The 14690-nt window shown below is 44.0% G+C and overlaps 1 protein-coding gene across 3 annotated transcripts in view; it reads left to right on the forward strand.

Annotated features, from left to right (window-relative positions):
* The first annotated feature begins 2332 nt into the window (after positions 1–2332).
* Positions 2333–14690, forward strand: part of ELOVL7 (ELOVL fatty acid elongase 7) — a 106310-nt gene continuing 93952 nt past the window's right edge. For 2 of the 3 annotated variants that reach the window (XM_053590208.1, XM_053590227.1), the window contains exon 1: positions 2339–2464. The gene's annotated coding sequence lies outside the window, so the exon portion shown is untranslated. Of the gene's footprint in view, positions 2465–14690 lie in introns of all 3 variants that reach the window. The other variant, XM_053590198.1, reaches the window with a different exon arrangement.

The following is a 14690-nucleotide window of genomic DNA, read 5'->3' on the forward strand; positions in this document are numbered from 1 at the left end:
CCCCTCAGTCTTCTTTTTCTTACTAAAGGGCAATTCTCTCCTTCCTGTTATCCAAGGCAAACATCCTGGAGTCATTCTTGACTCCACATCAAATCTTCAGGAAATCCCGTTAATACTATCTTCAACTGTACTTTAAAAGACTTATCACCTTTCACTACTACCAACCTGGTCCAAGCCGCCTTTTTCTATCACCTGGATTTAGCAAGAGCCTCCCAGTCTTCTTCTGGCTTCTGTCCTTCCTCTCCCCATCTCCATCCTCTAGTCTCAAAAAAAGCTGCCAGAATACTCCTTTTAAAGTTTCAGTAAGATAATGCCACTTCTATACTCAAATTGCTTCCTTTACTCTTCAAACTCATCGATTACTGTTTTCACTCACTGGTCTGTGAATACAAGCATGACATACTATCTCCTCCGAGCCTTTGACCTTGCTGTTCCTATGGACTAGAATATTGCTGCCAGATAGACACACAATCTTGCCGCCTGACCTCTTTAAAATCTTTGTTCAAAGGCTTCCTTTCATTGAGGCCTTCCCTAACATGGCAAATCCCCACCTCCAAAAGTACTTCCCTCCCCTTCTTTAGTTTTTCTACACTACATTTTTTATTTATTTACTCACTTATTGTCTGTCATCCCAACTCAACAAATACATAGTCCTGGAGAAAGAGACTTTTTTGTTTGTTTTGCTGTCTGTTGAATCTTCAGGGCCTGGAACACAGCAGTACTCAAATATTTGCTAAATAACTGAATCCATTTGACCTTCTGCATATTTCAAAAGTCATAGATATATCTCGAGGCAAATATTAAGCAATTGCCTCAAATTCCCAAAGAATGCCCTAAATCTGCTAAATGATCTGTTTTTAATATGAAAGCAAAGTGTGTCTAAAAGGAATAAGAAATCTTTAGTTTATTGACACCAAGATTATCTTAAATTTGAGCTTTTCCCCCCTTTCAATGGCTATTAATGGGCACTCTCAAAGTTTTACATAAAACACTAAAACCTCTTGCTCAATGTAGAAAGATTAAGCTATGGAAGGCAAACCCTACCTGTGAAGAAAATATGCGCCTGACCAGATTGTTTTCTCCCTAACAACCCTGCCTAGTTACCCCTATCGTTTTCTTTTTTCTTTTTTGTAGAGACAGAGTCTCACTTTATCGCCCTCGGTAGAGTGCCGTGGCATCACACAGCTCACAGCAACCTCCAACTCCTAGGCTGAAGCGATTCTCTTGCCTCAGCCTCCCGAGTAGCTGGGACTACAGGCGCCCGCCACAACACCCAGCTATTTTTTGGTTGCAGTTCAGCTGGGGCCGGGTTTGAACCCGCCACCCTCGGTATATGGGGCCGGCGCCCTACCAACTGAGCCACAGGCCCCTATCCTTTTCTAAAGAAATCCTGAATCCATGCCGAGAACTCACACACACACAGCCCAAGTCTGTGAGGTGCTTGGCTCTTGGGTTATTTTTTAGGGTTCTAGGAGACAGTTTTAGGAGACAAATCAGTACCTTTGGTTTTGCCTTATAAGCAAATAACTTCTCTAGATTCCTGCTTTGCTGGAAAAGCTATTAATGTCATGATTCCAAATCTAGAGGTGGTTAAGATGATAGTTACCTGACACAAGGCCAGGTAAGTTAAAACAATAAATAAATGGAGCGCAGGTGCACTCGCTAACATCCATCCCCACCCCACTTCCGGGGCAAGAGAAGGTAAGGTGTGGGTTTGACAGACTTTGTTCCAGCAACAGTTACTGTTTTCAGGAAAAAAGTTAACTTAGATTATATACAATCTGCTCTTCATTGCTGTGAAAGCCCCCATCCTGCACCCGCGCCTCCCAAGGGTGCAGCAAAATTCTCCAGTTTCTTAATAAGCAGGGGCTGAGCTGACCCAAACAGGAGGGCTTCTCAGGGCCTCACTTTACACGGGAATTAACCCTCCGCACCTCCTTTCCGGAGCAGGGATTCCCCTTGTCCTCCTCTCTCCAGCCTTCCCTCAGCTAGCTTTTCTTCATTTTATATTTCCCGACAACTCATCCCCTAATGAGTCATGCATGACGACAATTCTCACATTATGTTAAGCCATCCGAAATGACCTCAGGTGATGGCATGGTGCTCAGAGAGAAATGTAGTTAGTACAGGACCCGAGGCGACATCCCAGGGCTCCGGGGCGTCCCGGGCCCAGCCGGGTGCGAGCGGCCGGGCGCGGGACCAGGGGAGGCTCCCGGGGCCCCCAGCGCTCCGGGCCGGGCCTCCTCCCGCCCCTCGGCGGGCACCTGGCGGGCGGGCGGGCAGGGGCGGCGCCGCGCGCGTCATGCGGCGGGGTGGGAGAGCCGGCAGGTGACACCCGGCGGCCTCCTCGCCCTTGCAGCTCAGTCGGCGGCCGGGACGGCAGGGGCCGCTGTGAGGAGCTCCGCGCTCGCGCCGCCGCCCTCGCTCCGCGGGCGCCCAGCGCTTCTGCTCCGCTCCCCGCGCGGTGAGTGGGGTCCGGGCCGGCGGGCGGGGCCAAAGTTTTCCCGGGCGCGGAGAAGACCTGGGGGAAGGGGAAGGGAGCGAGCGCCCCGGGGAAAGGCGTCGGGCGCGGCGCGCGAGCTGGGGGCACCGGGGGCCGGGGACTCGGAGAACCTGGCCAGGCCCTCCCTGGGCTCCCGGGAGGCGCCTCGGAAGTTCTGTGCCCACGGCCTGCGCGTGGCGTGGGCGAAGGCCGCCCCGCCGGAGCGCGGCGCCCCGCGACACCTGCCCCGCGCGGCGGGCCCCCGCCGCCCCAGCATCCCCGGGAGGAGTCGCGGCGCGGAGCCGAGCCGAGCCCGGGCGGCGCGTCCCGGCGGGCGGGGCAGAGGTAGTCGCCGCCGGGGCTGGGAAGGGAAGGACCTGTGCGACCTTGGACGCCGAGGTCGTTTTCCCAGCGCCGGGGGCTGGCTCGCCACCCCACCCCCCACTCAGATTCCCGAGCCCCGGTGGTTCTGTTTCCTTCCTTCCCCTCCCGGGCGCCTGTGTTCTGGGGCCCGGAATGAACTCGGGCGCTGCCTTCGGAGCCGGGCGCTGTCTCTTTGGCTTCCCGAGCCGCATCCTGTCCCGGTGGAGGCTGCGGGCAGGGGAGGAGGGTGATGAGTGCAATGCCGTGGAACAGGTCGTGCTGGAGGTGGGTTTAGGAAAGCCTGTTGTTTTAGCATGCGGGCTGCGAGGTCTGGCTCGTTGGGAAATGGGCCTTTCCCCCCTCTAATCAGTCAGCGCTGATTCAAACTTAACCTGACGGGGAGGAGAGACGCTCTTCCGAGCTCCCTGGGGAACTCGGACGGCGAGGATCGCTTCTTTAGGCTCCCTGTGTAGCTAGGCAAACAAGTCCCAAACTGGCTGTAGAACAGTTTCAGCGACTTTCTCGCCTCTGGTCTTTCCTCTCTTGCTGCGAAGTTCCTTCTGAACGCATTTTCACCTAAACCCATGCTCTCGGGTCATCCTTAATTTCTCCCCTGGCTCGTATTGCTTAACTGCTTTAAAAAGAGTCATCGATACTTTGTGGCTGCCCTCACCTTCTTACCGCTCACTAGCTTATACTTAACTCACTTGTAGCTTCTGCTTATACTGCTGATCAGAAATTGGTATGTCCAAGTTCACCCAGGACTAAATAAAAATCCACCCCTCACCCCAGTGGTAGACATTTACCAATGTTTGTGTGCCAGGCACTGATCAAAGTTCTTGTGTTAACACTTTTGACCTTATAACGATCTTGTGACATTAATATCATTTTAATGAGGAGGAAACTGAGGCACTGAGAGGTTTGCTCAGGCCATACCCATTGTAGCAAGGGGAGTTTCCAGCTCTGGGGCTCTGGCGCCCCCGCTGCGCCTCTTAACCACAGCCCCATACTGTCTGTCACTTGGAGTTCCCTTTTTTATCCTTTCTTTCTTTTTTTGTTGAGACAGAGCCTCAAGCTGTCGTCCTGGGTAGAGTGCTGTAGCATCACAGCTCACAGCAACCTCTAACTCCTGGGCTCAAGCGATTCTCCTGCCTCTGCCACAACGCCCAGCTATTTTTTGGTTGCAGCTGTTATTGTTGTTTGGTAGGCCTCAGGCTGGATTCGAACCCACCAGCTCAGGTGTATGTGGTGGTGCCTTAGCCGCTTGAGCCACAGGCTCGAGCCTTTTTTATCCTCATTTTCCTGAAGTCCTGTGTACAGGACTCATTCAGGCATCATTGATCAGGCTTTCAATCTCAGGCCCCTCTTTTTCTTCTTGTGTGTCTTTGTACTAGTTCAGGCTCTTAAAAAAAAAAAAAGAAGGGAAAGATTTGTTGAACTTTGTTGCTTACTCTATCACCTGTACTTACCTGGTTTACTGACCTGTTGCTTTTCATGGGACATCTTCAGTTTAGTGTAACATCTCTCTGTGTACATGATAATATTCCATTTGCCCTGCTTTTCCTCAAAGCACTTCTAGAAGGTCATTTCTGTCAAGGGCTCCACCTTTATCTTAGTCACCAACATGCAAAAATCAGCAGTCCTGTCTCATGTCACCTTTCTCCCAGTCATAATACCTCCAAAGATTCAACTTTTTTTTTTTAGAGACAGAGTCTAACTTTATCGCCCTCGGTAGAGTGCTGTGGCATCATAGCTCACAGCAACCTCCAGCTCTTGGGCTTAGGCAATTCTCTTGCCTCAGCCTCCCGAGCAGCTGGGACTACAGGCACCTACCACAACGCCCAGCTATTTTTTTTGTTGCAGTTCGGCTGGGCCTGGGTTTGAACCTGCCACCCTCGGTATATGGGGCCAGCACCCTACCCACTGTGCCACAGGTGCCGCCCCAAATATTTCAACTTTTACCTGGTCTCTTCTAGCCTTTGTCAGTCTTCCACTCTCCCTCCTCCCCCACTCCTAAATGCTCATTTATCATTTATTGAATCCTGTTTTCTACTATTGATTATCATCTTTTTAAGTGTTTGCTTTTGTTAAAAGATTGTAAAAAACTTAGGACATTACGTCTTCTGGCCTATAGTTAGTACCCTGTTTTCCTGAAAATAAGACATCCTCCGAAAATAAGACCCACTTACAGGAAAGATAAGACGTCCCCTGAAAATAAGTCCTAGTGCATCTTTGGGAGCATACCTTAAAATAAGACACTCGGGGAAACAGAGTAGTTGCTTGGTAAGTATTTGTAGAATAAGATGCAATACAAATTAAGATAGCACAGACAGGCTCAGCACCAGCCACATACACTGAAACTGGCAGGTTCGAACCCAGTCTGGGCCTGCTAGACAACAATGACAACTGCAACAAAAAAATAGCCGGGTATTGTGGCAGGCGCCTGTAGTCCCAGCTACTTGGGAGGCTGAGGCAAGAGAATCCCTTGAGCCCAGGAGTTTGAAGTTGCTGTGAGCTGTGATGCTACAGCACTCTACCCAGGGCAACAGTTTGAGACTCTGTCTCATAGAAAAAAAAAAGATAGCACAGACAGAGTGAGTTTGATGACAGTGAAATTTTTAAGTCCGGTTGTACAGGTTGTTAAGGAGTTTGTAGCTGAAGGGGAGAAAAGCTGTGCTCACTCCATTGCTACAGACAAGTACCTACCCTGTTATCCCCATGAAACATGGTATTTAGAGGTATAACCTTCTCTGCAAATCATCAGAGAACCATTCTTAACAAAGTAAGATGTGAAACCACAGTAAGTTTTTTAAAAAAAGCAAAACCTTTTTTTTTTTGCAGGTTTTGGCTGGGGCTGGGTTTGAACCTGCCACCTCTGGCATATGGGGCCAGAGCCCTACTCCTTTGAGGCACAGGCCCCATCCAGCAAAAACTTTTTAATTGAAAAATAGCAGCCCATACAAAAGAGTGCATAAAACATAAATGAATAGATTAGCACACTAGACATATTTAGCAGAATTATTATTATTTTTTTCTGGTGGTAGATATGATAGATGAGGTTGCAGTCAGAGCAAATAGGAATCTTTTAATAAAATCTGTATAAGGTGGGCGGCGCCTGTGGCTCAGTGAGTAGGGCGCCAGCCCCATATACCGAGGGTGGTGGGTTCAAACCCAGCCCCGGCCAAACTGCACCAAAAAAATAGGTGGGCATTGTGGCGGGTGCCTGTAGTCCCAGCTACTTGGGAGGCTGAGGCAGGAGAATCGCCTAAGCCCAGGAGTTGGAGGTTGCTGTGAGCTGTGATGCCATGGCACTCTACCAAGGGTGACAAAGTGAGACTCTGTCTCCAAAAAAAAAAAAAAAAAAAAAAAAAATCTGTATAAGGTGATATGGACCCGAACTAGTACTGAGAGGCATTGCCAAGAAAGAATTGGCTGTGCTTGAGGAGGTTTGAGGTAAGGAGAGAAGAAGATTAAATAGTGGTACCAAAAAGGTGAGATTAGAGAGCCAAGAAGAGAGTTCTTATCCACTAAGCACGATTCTACCACAATAAATATTTTTCTGTTTCGCTTTTGACTTTTTGTTCCTATGCATATTTTCTTACATCCCACTTCATACAGAATTTTAGTATTCTATGTCTTCCATAAACATCTAGTAAGCGTTTTTCATTTTACCTAATTTTAAAAACGTTGACTGTTTATATTATCTTCCAGTAATTATAATGTGATTGATTTAACTAATACTCTATTGTTAGACAGATATATTAGCTAAAAATTCTAAATAATCTTAAGTTACAGTAATGCTTATCTTTGCAGATATATCATTTTACAAACTGGAGATTATTTTCTTATGATAGTGTTCCAAAAGTGGAATTACTTTGTCAACAAGTATCATTTTTATGGCTCTCAACACACATTGTCAGATTTCTAAAAGCAATTTAAAAAGCAGGATCAATGCACTGTACCTACCTTTTCTTCCTATGAAGTAACAGCAATTCAATCCAATATGCACATTATTAAATACTGTTTCAATTTTCCAGGGCTGCTGTAACAAAGTAACCACAGCTGGGGTGGCTACAAACAACAGAAATTTGTCTCAGAGTTCTGGAGGTGACAGGTCTAAACTACCCTGAGTTGTAGTGGGATTCCTGCAGTGTGGATTCCTGCCGAAGGCTCTGAGAGGAAATCTGTTCCTCGCCTCTCTGCTGGCTTCTGATGACAACTGCATTTCTTGTAGAGGCCTTGCTCTAATCTCTGCCTCTGTCTTCACAGGGTTTCTCCCTGTGTCTGGGTCTTCACATGGCCATCTTCTTATAGGGACACCAGTCATATTGAATTGAGGGCCCACTCTACTCCAATATCTTTACTAATTATATCTGCAAAGACCCAATTTCCAAATAATGTTACATTCTGAGGTATTGGGGGTTGGGACTTCAACCTATGATAGGGACTGTGCCACACATTGGAATGTACACAAAAGAAAGTCCCCATCCTCAAATAATTTCTAGTCATGTTGAGGAAGTAAGATTCTTTTTAATTTTTAAAAGAGTGTTTATTCTGCATGATTTGCTTGTACTCACTCCATATGTGAGCTTGTGCATATCAGTTTTAGGATATGGAAGGGTAATGTTTAACACAAACATAATTTTAGAGTCATTGTAGATAAAGCATCATGTTAAACTGAGAAATAATGTGGAATTTCAATAATAGATACCATGTAGCATGGAAAAAACATGCCATAAACACATCCCTTATGTGTTTCTGTGACTCATCCAATTGTGACCATTTACAAGTTATGAACAGTTGAAAGCTAATGCAAACTGAGCAATTTATAAGATTGGTGTCCTAAAAAAATTGAAGTTTCCTTGTTTCTTAATTGATTTACATATATTAAAAGCACATATACATTGGCAAGTGAAATTATCCTTTTTGTAAATGGCTGAAGTAGCTTCATACCATCTATTGAACAGACTATTCAAATTAAATAAGTTCTATATAACTAGCAAGTCTTATATGTTACAGACAAATCTTACCAATGCACTTAGGCCATGAACACCAGCAACCTTGCTTCCTGTCCCCTCTAGTATGAGGTACTAGCGCCAAACCTAGACAAACTTTGGGAGTTTCAGAAGTTACGTGTTCTACAAACATTTGAGTCTGGCAAAGTGGCTGGCAGAAAGCTCAAGCCACTCCAGGTCGGTGTGTATGACAGGAAGGTTCACATCACAAAGTTACAGTGCAGTGTACTGAACTGTGATATGTCCAGACAGGGTATTGGGAGGCAGAGCAGAAGTAGGCAGAGTCCTCCAGAGCTGAAAGAAGCAAGAGTGGGAGTTAGGGCAGCCGAAATGGGTGAGGGATGGGAAACCAAACCCAGGCAGAGAGAATGCAAGTGTGATCACAGAGAATTAGAACTACTTTAACAGAGTGGGTGTGAGATGAAGGTTGCCCAGTTATGTAGGAGCCAGATTTACAAAGAGCCTTGTTTGACCTACTAAAGATTTTGGGTTTTATTCTAATGTCAACAGAGAATCAGTGGGAGACCGATAAAAAGGGGAAGGACCTGTTAAGATTTGTATTTGAAAACCATTTCTCGGGCGGCGCCTGTGGCTCAGTCGGTAAGGCGCCAGCCCCATATACCGAGGGTGACAGGTTCAAACCCAGCCCCGGCCAAACTGCAACCAAAAAATAGCCGGGCGTTGTGGCGGGTGCCTGTTGTCCCAGCTACTCGGGAGGCTGAGGCAAGAGAATCGCTTAAGCCCAGGAGTTGGAGGTTGCTGTGAGCTGTGTGATGCCATGGCACTCTACTGAGGGCCATAAAGTGAGACTCTGTCTCTACAAAAAAAAAAAAAAACCATTTCTCTGGTGTTTGCCCCTTTACCTTTCTGAAACCTCCCCTCCTCCCATGAAGTCTCTATCTCTTGTTCTGTATCTGATCTGGAAAGGACAGCTACCATCCTTGTTTACATTAGATGTCCTGATTACGCTTAGCTTGCATATGAATTTTAGAATAGAAATAAACTTCGTGGGCATCCTCTGTGCCACTGTGCTTACAGGATTCTCGTGTCTGCATTTAGGGTTTTAATGACAATTACGAGGTGAAAGTTTTGTCCTCTTTTAGGCATCACAATTGCAAGAGGCGCTTCACATGCATTTGCTCATGAATTCTCTGAAGCTGGCTAAGTCTGGCTCCTCATATGCATGAGTTCAGAAAGGTGAAGAAAACAGAAAGTGTCCTCAGGCTACACTGGTAGAAAGATGCAGCCGGGATTCAAACCCAGGCTGAATCACAAGGTTCAGGAGCTTCTCATTCTGTGTACTAACCCTGTGGGTTGGTAGTTTAGCATGTATAGTAGCTGCGAGGACGCTGATACCATACAGTAGTTTTGTGAGGGCATAAGGGGTACCATATATACCATAAATAAATATGACTTAGACTTTCTAGGGTCAGTAGTAGAAGTGTAAAATCTAGAAACAGAGTTTCACTAGCAGCTCTTAGCCTCAGTATAGTTTCCCACTATTCCTTTCTGTTCTAAATTTCTGGGTTTTGTCCTAATAGCATATTTGTGATTTGTTTATTAAAATGAAATGACCCAAGAAGGAAAGAACAGAAGTAAAGGGTGCTTGTTGCTTAAAGGTGACTTACTGCGAATCTGTCTGAGGGTTCTCTGCCCCATGTCCTATCCGTATTTTTCTTTTTTTTTTTTTTTGGCCGGGGCTAGGTTTGAACCCGCCACCTCCGGCATATGGGACCGGCGCCCTACACCTTGAGCCACAGGTGCCGCCCCTATCCGTATTTTTCATGCCTTCTTTAGGCAGGCAGTGCTCTGTTGGATACTGGAGGCCAAAAAGATTTATGTCTCAGAAATCAACCAGCCAAACAACGATGCTGACCCACATTTTAATCCCTCTGCTGCTTATTCAGTTAGCACAAAGGCACATGCTGCTACCTTCATGCTTCATCTTCTTCTGTGTGATTCTAACAGGTGTGACTTTAACTCAAAGAAAGAAAGAAGGTAGCAATGACCTTCTTAAGAATCCAAAATCTAATTACTGATTATTCAGTAGCTTAGGGTGAGTTTCTGAGCAAATGTGGAATGGACTTTTTTAAATAAAAAAATAGGGAGAGCAAATATTCATTATTCAAAGGGAGAAAAAGGTGGGTAGTGGATATAATGTTTAATATTAAATATACTCAGTATTTAAAAATGAAATGTATGTGTGTGTGTTTACATGTGCGTATGTGTGTGTATACATCTGTACATCTGTGTATGTATACACATACGTACACACACATATTCATATAGTCAAAATATAGTCAAACATACAGTTGCCATTTTTATAGATTAAAAAAACCAGTTGGGGCGGTGCCTGTAGCTCAGTGGGTAGGGCGCCAGCCACATGCACCAGGGCTGGGGGGTTTGAACCCAACCCTGGCCTGCTAAAAACAAAAAACAAACAAACAAACAAAAACAGTTGGATGTTGGCAACTTGCTTATAGTTAATCTTAATGCAAATACAATTCCATCAACAGTAGTTGACCTATAAGCCTATGCTCTTTGTTTCCCAACATAGAGCAGACTGAGTGGTGCTCAGGCAGGATGAACACTGGCTTCTAATAGCTCATCCCCTTCTCCATCTGGTGGATTATTGGCTTAACAGCAATTTGTTGTGTTTATTGTGAACATCTTGGTGCCAGTTATACCAGTTATTGTGATAGACCATTTAGATAAATGTGTAAACTTAATGAAACATAAGTACAAAAGGAAAGAGTATTGGGCAGCGCTTGTGGCTCAGTGAGTAGAGCACCGGCCCCATGTACTGAGGGTGGTGGGTTCAAACCCGGCCCCGGCCAAACTGCAACAACAACAACAAAAAAATAGCCGGGCACTGTGGCAGGCGCCTGTAGTCCCAGCTACTCGGGAGGCTGAGGCAAGAGAATTGCCTAGGCCCAAGAGTTGGAGGTTGCTGTGAGCTGTGACGCCACGGCACTCTACTGAGAGCAACATAGTCAAACTCTGTCTCAAAAAAAAAAAAGAAAAAAGAAATAGTATTATTATTTCTGTGTAGGGAAAGTTGAATTCTTTGGAAAGATTCCATAAAAGTGATTTACAAAAAAAGTGGTCAGAAAAACTGTAAAAGAGCAGTAAGGATATTGTAAAAACTTGAAGGATAATATCCTGAGCTTTCCTTACAACTTTGTTTACATGTTTGGTTTTGATCCAGGTAGAAAATTAAAACTGGAAATAGTAGAAGATAAATTCTAGGTTTGGTTTATATCAGACATATTGGTCAGAACCTCTTCCTCAAGGAAAGTTTTAGAACTACTTTGGAAAACTGGAGAACTAATGCATAAGTATATATTTTAAGGGAAAGTAAATGTTTGTAAAGGTATGTAAGTATTACTATTAACAATTTTTTGGTTAACTAACCAGAACTAATCTCAACTCCTGGGCCCCAGGGCTTCTCCCACCTCAGGCTCCTATATGTAGCAGGGACTACAGGCATGTGCCACTATGCCCAGAGTACCAGCATTTTGGGAGTGGGGAATTGAGACGGGAATATTATGAAGAGGCCACTACTAATGTGGGCAGCTGGTGCTCAGTCCCACTGGGACGTACCCGGGAGTTATCCTATCCAAGGGGCTAAGATGTGAAACTTTTGCAGGGACTTAAATATGTAGATCATTTCTTTAAAGATTAAGAGTTTCCAGCTGAGAGGACCCTAAGGTCATTTAGGCCCACTTCTGCTATGGTCGAAGACCCTGAGGCAGGATGAGGCCAAGTTGTTCTGCCAAGGCCACAAGTCTATTTAGCATGTTGGGACTAGAAACATTTTCCCAGATAGAGCCCTGGTGCTTTTCTAACTTATAATACTGCCTGAGTATTTTGTGGAAGTAGCATTTGTGAGGTTGGGTAGAGCTGATGTTAATTAATGGAGAATGGGGAGGCGGTGCTCATAACTTTACTGTTTGGCTTAACTCTGAGTATAGCTTTACACTGAATTTTTGAAGCTCCTAAATTGCCCTGCTCTATCACTCATTGTCTATGAGTGATGACATTAATTATTTCTACAAGCTTCACTGTAGAACATGGTGGGACAAGGGTTATATTAATACATCCTGCATGTTACATACAAGTAGGAAAACCAAAGCTCAGGGCAGTGTAATGATGTGCCTAGTTCTGAGTTCCACATGTTATAAAACCTACACCTGAATCACAACTGAAAATGTAAAAGGAAAATATATATCTTAGCAGAGATGATTAAACCATCTAGCCCAAGCCTGGGCTTTCTCTTCATCCAGCAGCTCCCTTCCTTTCCTCATTCTCTGTCTTTAAGCCTGAGTATTTTGTGGAAGTAGCATTTGTGAGGTTGAGCAGGGGTGAGCTTAATGGAGAGGCAGTGCCCATTGTTTTGCTGTGCATTCCGCTAAAATAAATCTGTCACCCCCCCCCAACTTTGGTTTTACCATTTCATCAGTAAATAGAGAATGATGGTTGCTTAGCCATCTCCTTAATAACAGGTGAATATGGGTTAGTGATCCGTTCTTACTGGAACTCTGTGTGGTATATTCTCTTAACCCAATTGCAGAGACCAAAAATCTAAGGCTTCAAGAAATTTAAGTGATTTTTTTCCCCTAAGGTCTCCTGAGTGTGAGTGGCAGATCTGGGTATAAAGTACAGAAATCCCGACTACCTCCTGCCATTTATGATGTATGGCCTTAAAATCTATTTTCTTATCTTTCCCCCCAAAATTATTTATTTATTTATTTATTTATTTTGACAGAGTCTCACTCTGTTGCCTAGGCTAGAGGGCAGTGGTGTCAGCCTAACTCATAAAACCTCTAATTCCTGGGTTCAAGTGATCCTCCTGTCTCAGCCTCCCTTGTAGCTGGGACTATGGGCACTTTTCACAGCACCCAGCTAATTTTTCTGTTGTTAGTGGAGAAGGGGTCTTGATTTTGCTTAAGCTGGTCTCAAACGCCTCATAAAGTTTGCATATGATTACACATAATTTACATTTCATCTTTCTTCAAATAAAAAAAGACTTAAAATGCTCATAGTAAATATATTAAGATCCAAGCATATGAGGGGAAAATGTAGGTAATATAGTGATTAATGGGACACTACATTTTAACTATTAGCTGAGAATCAAGTTGAAACAGTAAGCATAACTCTAATGATCTGTTTTCCTCTTTTTCTTTTTCTTTTTCTTTTTTTTTTAATAAAAGGAAGGGCTTTATTCACCATCTTTTTTTTTTTGAGACAGAGTCTCAAACTGTTGCCCTGGGTAGAGTGCTGTGGCGTCACAGCTCACAGCATCCTCAGACTCTTGGGCTTAAGCGATTCTCTTGCCTTGGCCTCTCAAGTATCTGGGACTACAGTCACCTGCCACAACACCCAGCTATGTTTTTTTTTTTTTTTTTGTAGTTGTTGTTTTATCAGGCCTGGGCCGGGTCTGAACCTGCCAGCCTGGGTGTATGTGGGTGGTCCTATAGCAACTGTTCTAAGGGTGCCGCCTATTTTCTGTTTTCTTTAAAGCGTAAATATTATTTTTCCTAGAGGTGAGTAATAAAAGAAATTTATCAAGTATGGTCTTATAAAGGGGATCTTGATTTGCTTTATGGATAATACTTTAAATAAAAGTTGCTGAGGATGTAAAGAGTTTTTGATATTAATATTGGTTATTGATAGTTCTTCTATTATGGATGGTAATGAAGGCAAACTCTTTGAAAGCATTTCTCCAAAGGTTCCAGGGCTAAGTTAATAAGACTCCCATAATGATGTATAACTCTAGTACTAGCTACAGCATAAGCTTCTTAAACTTGAGATTGGTCTATGGATGGACTTTAGAAGGTCCATAAACTCTACAAATCATCAAATTTGTGTATAGCTGTAATCTCTGGAGAGGTGGCCCATAGCATCATAGTCTCAAAGTTTAAAAAGCTATTGATTTAGAAAAGCAAAACATAGGGGCAATGCCTGTGGCTCAGTGGGTAGGGTGCCGGCCCCATATACCAAGGGTGGTGGGTTCAAACCTGGCCCTGGCCAAACTGCAACAACAAAAAAAAAAATAGCCAGGTGTTGTGGCGGGTCCCAGCTACTCTGGAGGCTGAGGCAAGAGAATTGCCTAAGCCCAGGAGTTGGAGATTGCTGTGAGTTATCGCCATGGCACTCTAACAAGGGCGATAAAGTGAGACTCTGTCTCTATAAAAAAAAAAAAAAAAAAAAGAAAAGCAAGAAATAATATACATAAAAATTATTAAGCTTTAATAAAATTTAACTTATTGTATACATTTAAAAGATTCACTTTTAATGTTAATGTTAAAATTAGGCAGCTCATGTTGACACGAACTGAGTAGTCTTTATCCATGTTATGAGGACACAATTAGTACCGATACTAGAAAAAAGTTATCTCCTGTGTCCATTCCATGGTAGTTTTCATTTTTGTCATCCTGGTTTTCCAGGAAGAAAGGTTCCTACTTTTTAGATGTTAAATCAATATTTACTCATTTATGCACTAAGCGTTAGCTATTTGCTATGTTCTAGATGATGGAGATAGAAAATTCTGGAAGTCATCTCTTCTCATTTCTTTATTTCATACTTACATCCAAATTAGCAGCAATCATGACAGCTGTGCCCACAAAATATATCCTGAATCCATCTACTTTGGTAAGCTCCTAAGCCTTCCTATAATCAATTCTCCACCAAGTGATTAAATTAATTTTTTTTTTTAGACCAGATCATGTCACTGCTTTTCTTAAAAGCTTCTGATGAGACATTCAGTTTTACAAGATGTAAGAGTTCTGGAAATGGATGCTAGTCATGGTTGTACAATAATATGAATG

The sequence above is a fragment of the Nycticebus coucang genome, chromosome 1 (genome assembly GCF_027406575.1).
Source record: "Nycticebus coucang isolate mNycCou1 chromosome 1, mNycCou1.pri, whole genome shotgun sequence".
NCBI classification, from domain to species: domain Eukaryota; kingdom Metazoa; phylum Chordata; class Mammalia; order Primates; family Lorisidae; genus Nycticebus; species Nycticebus coucang.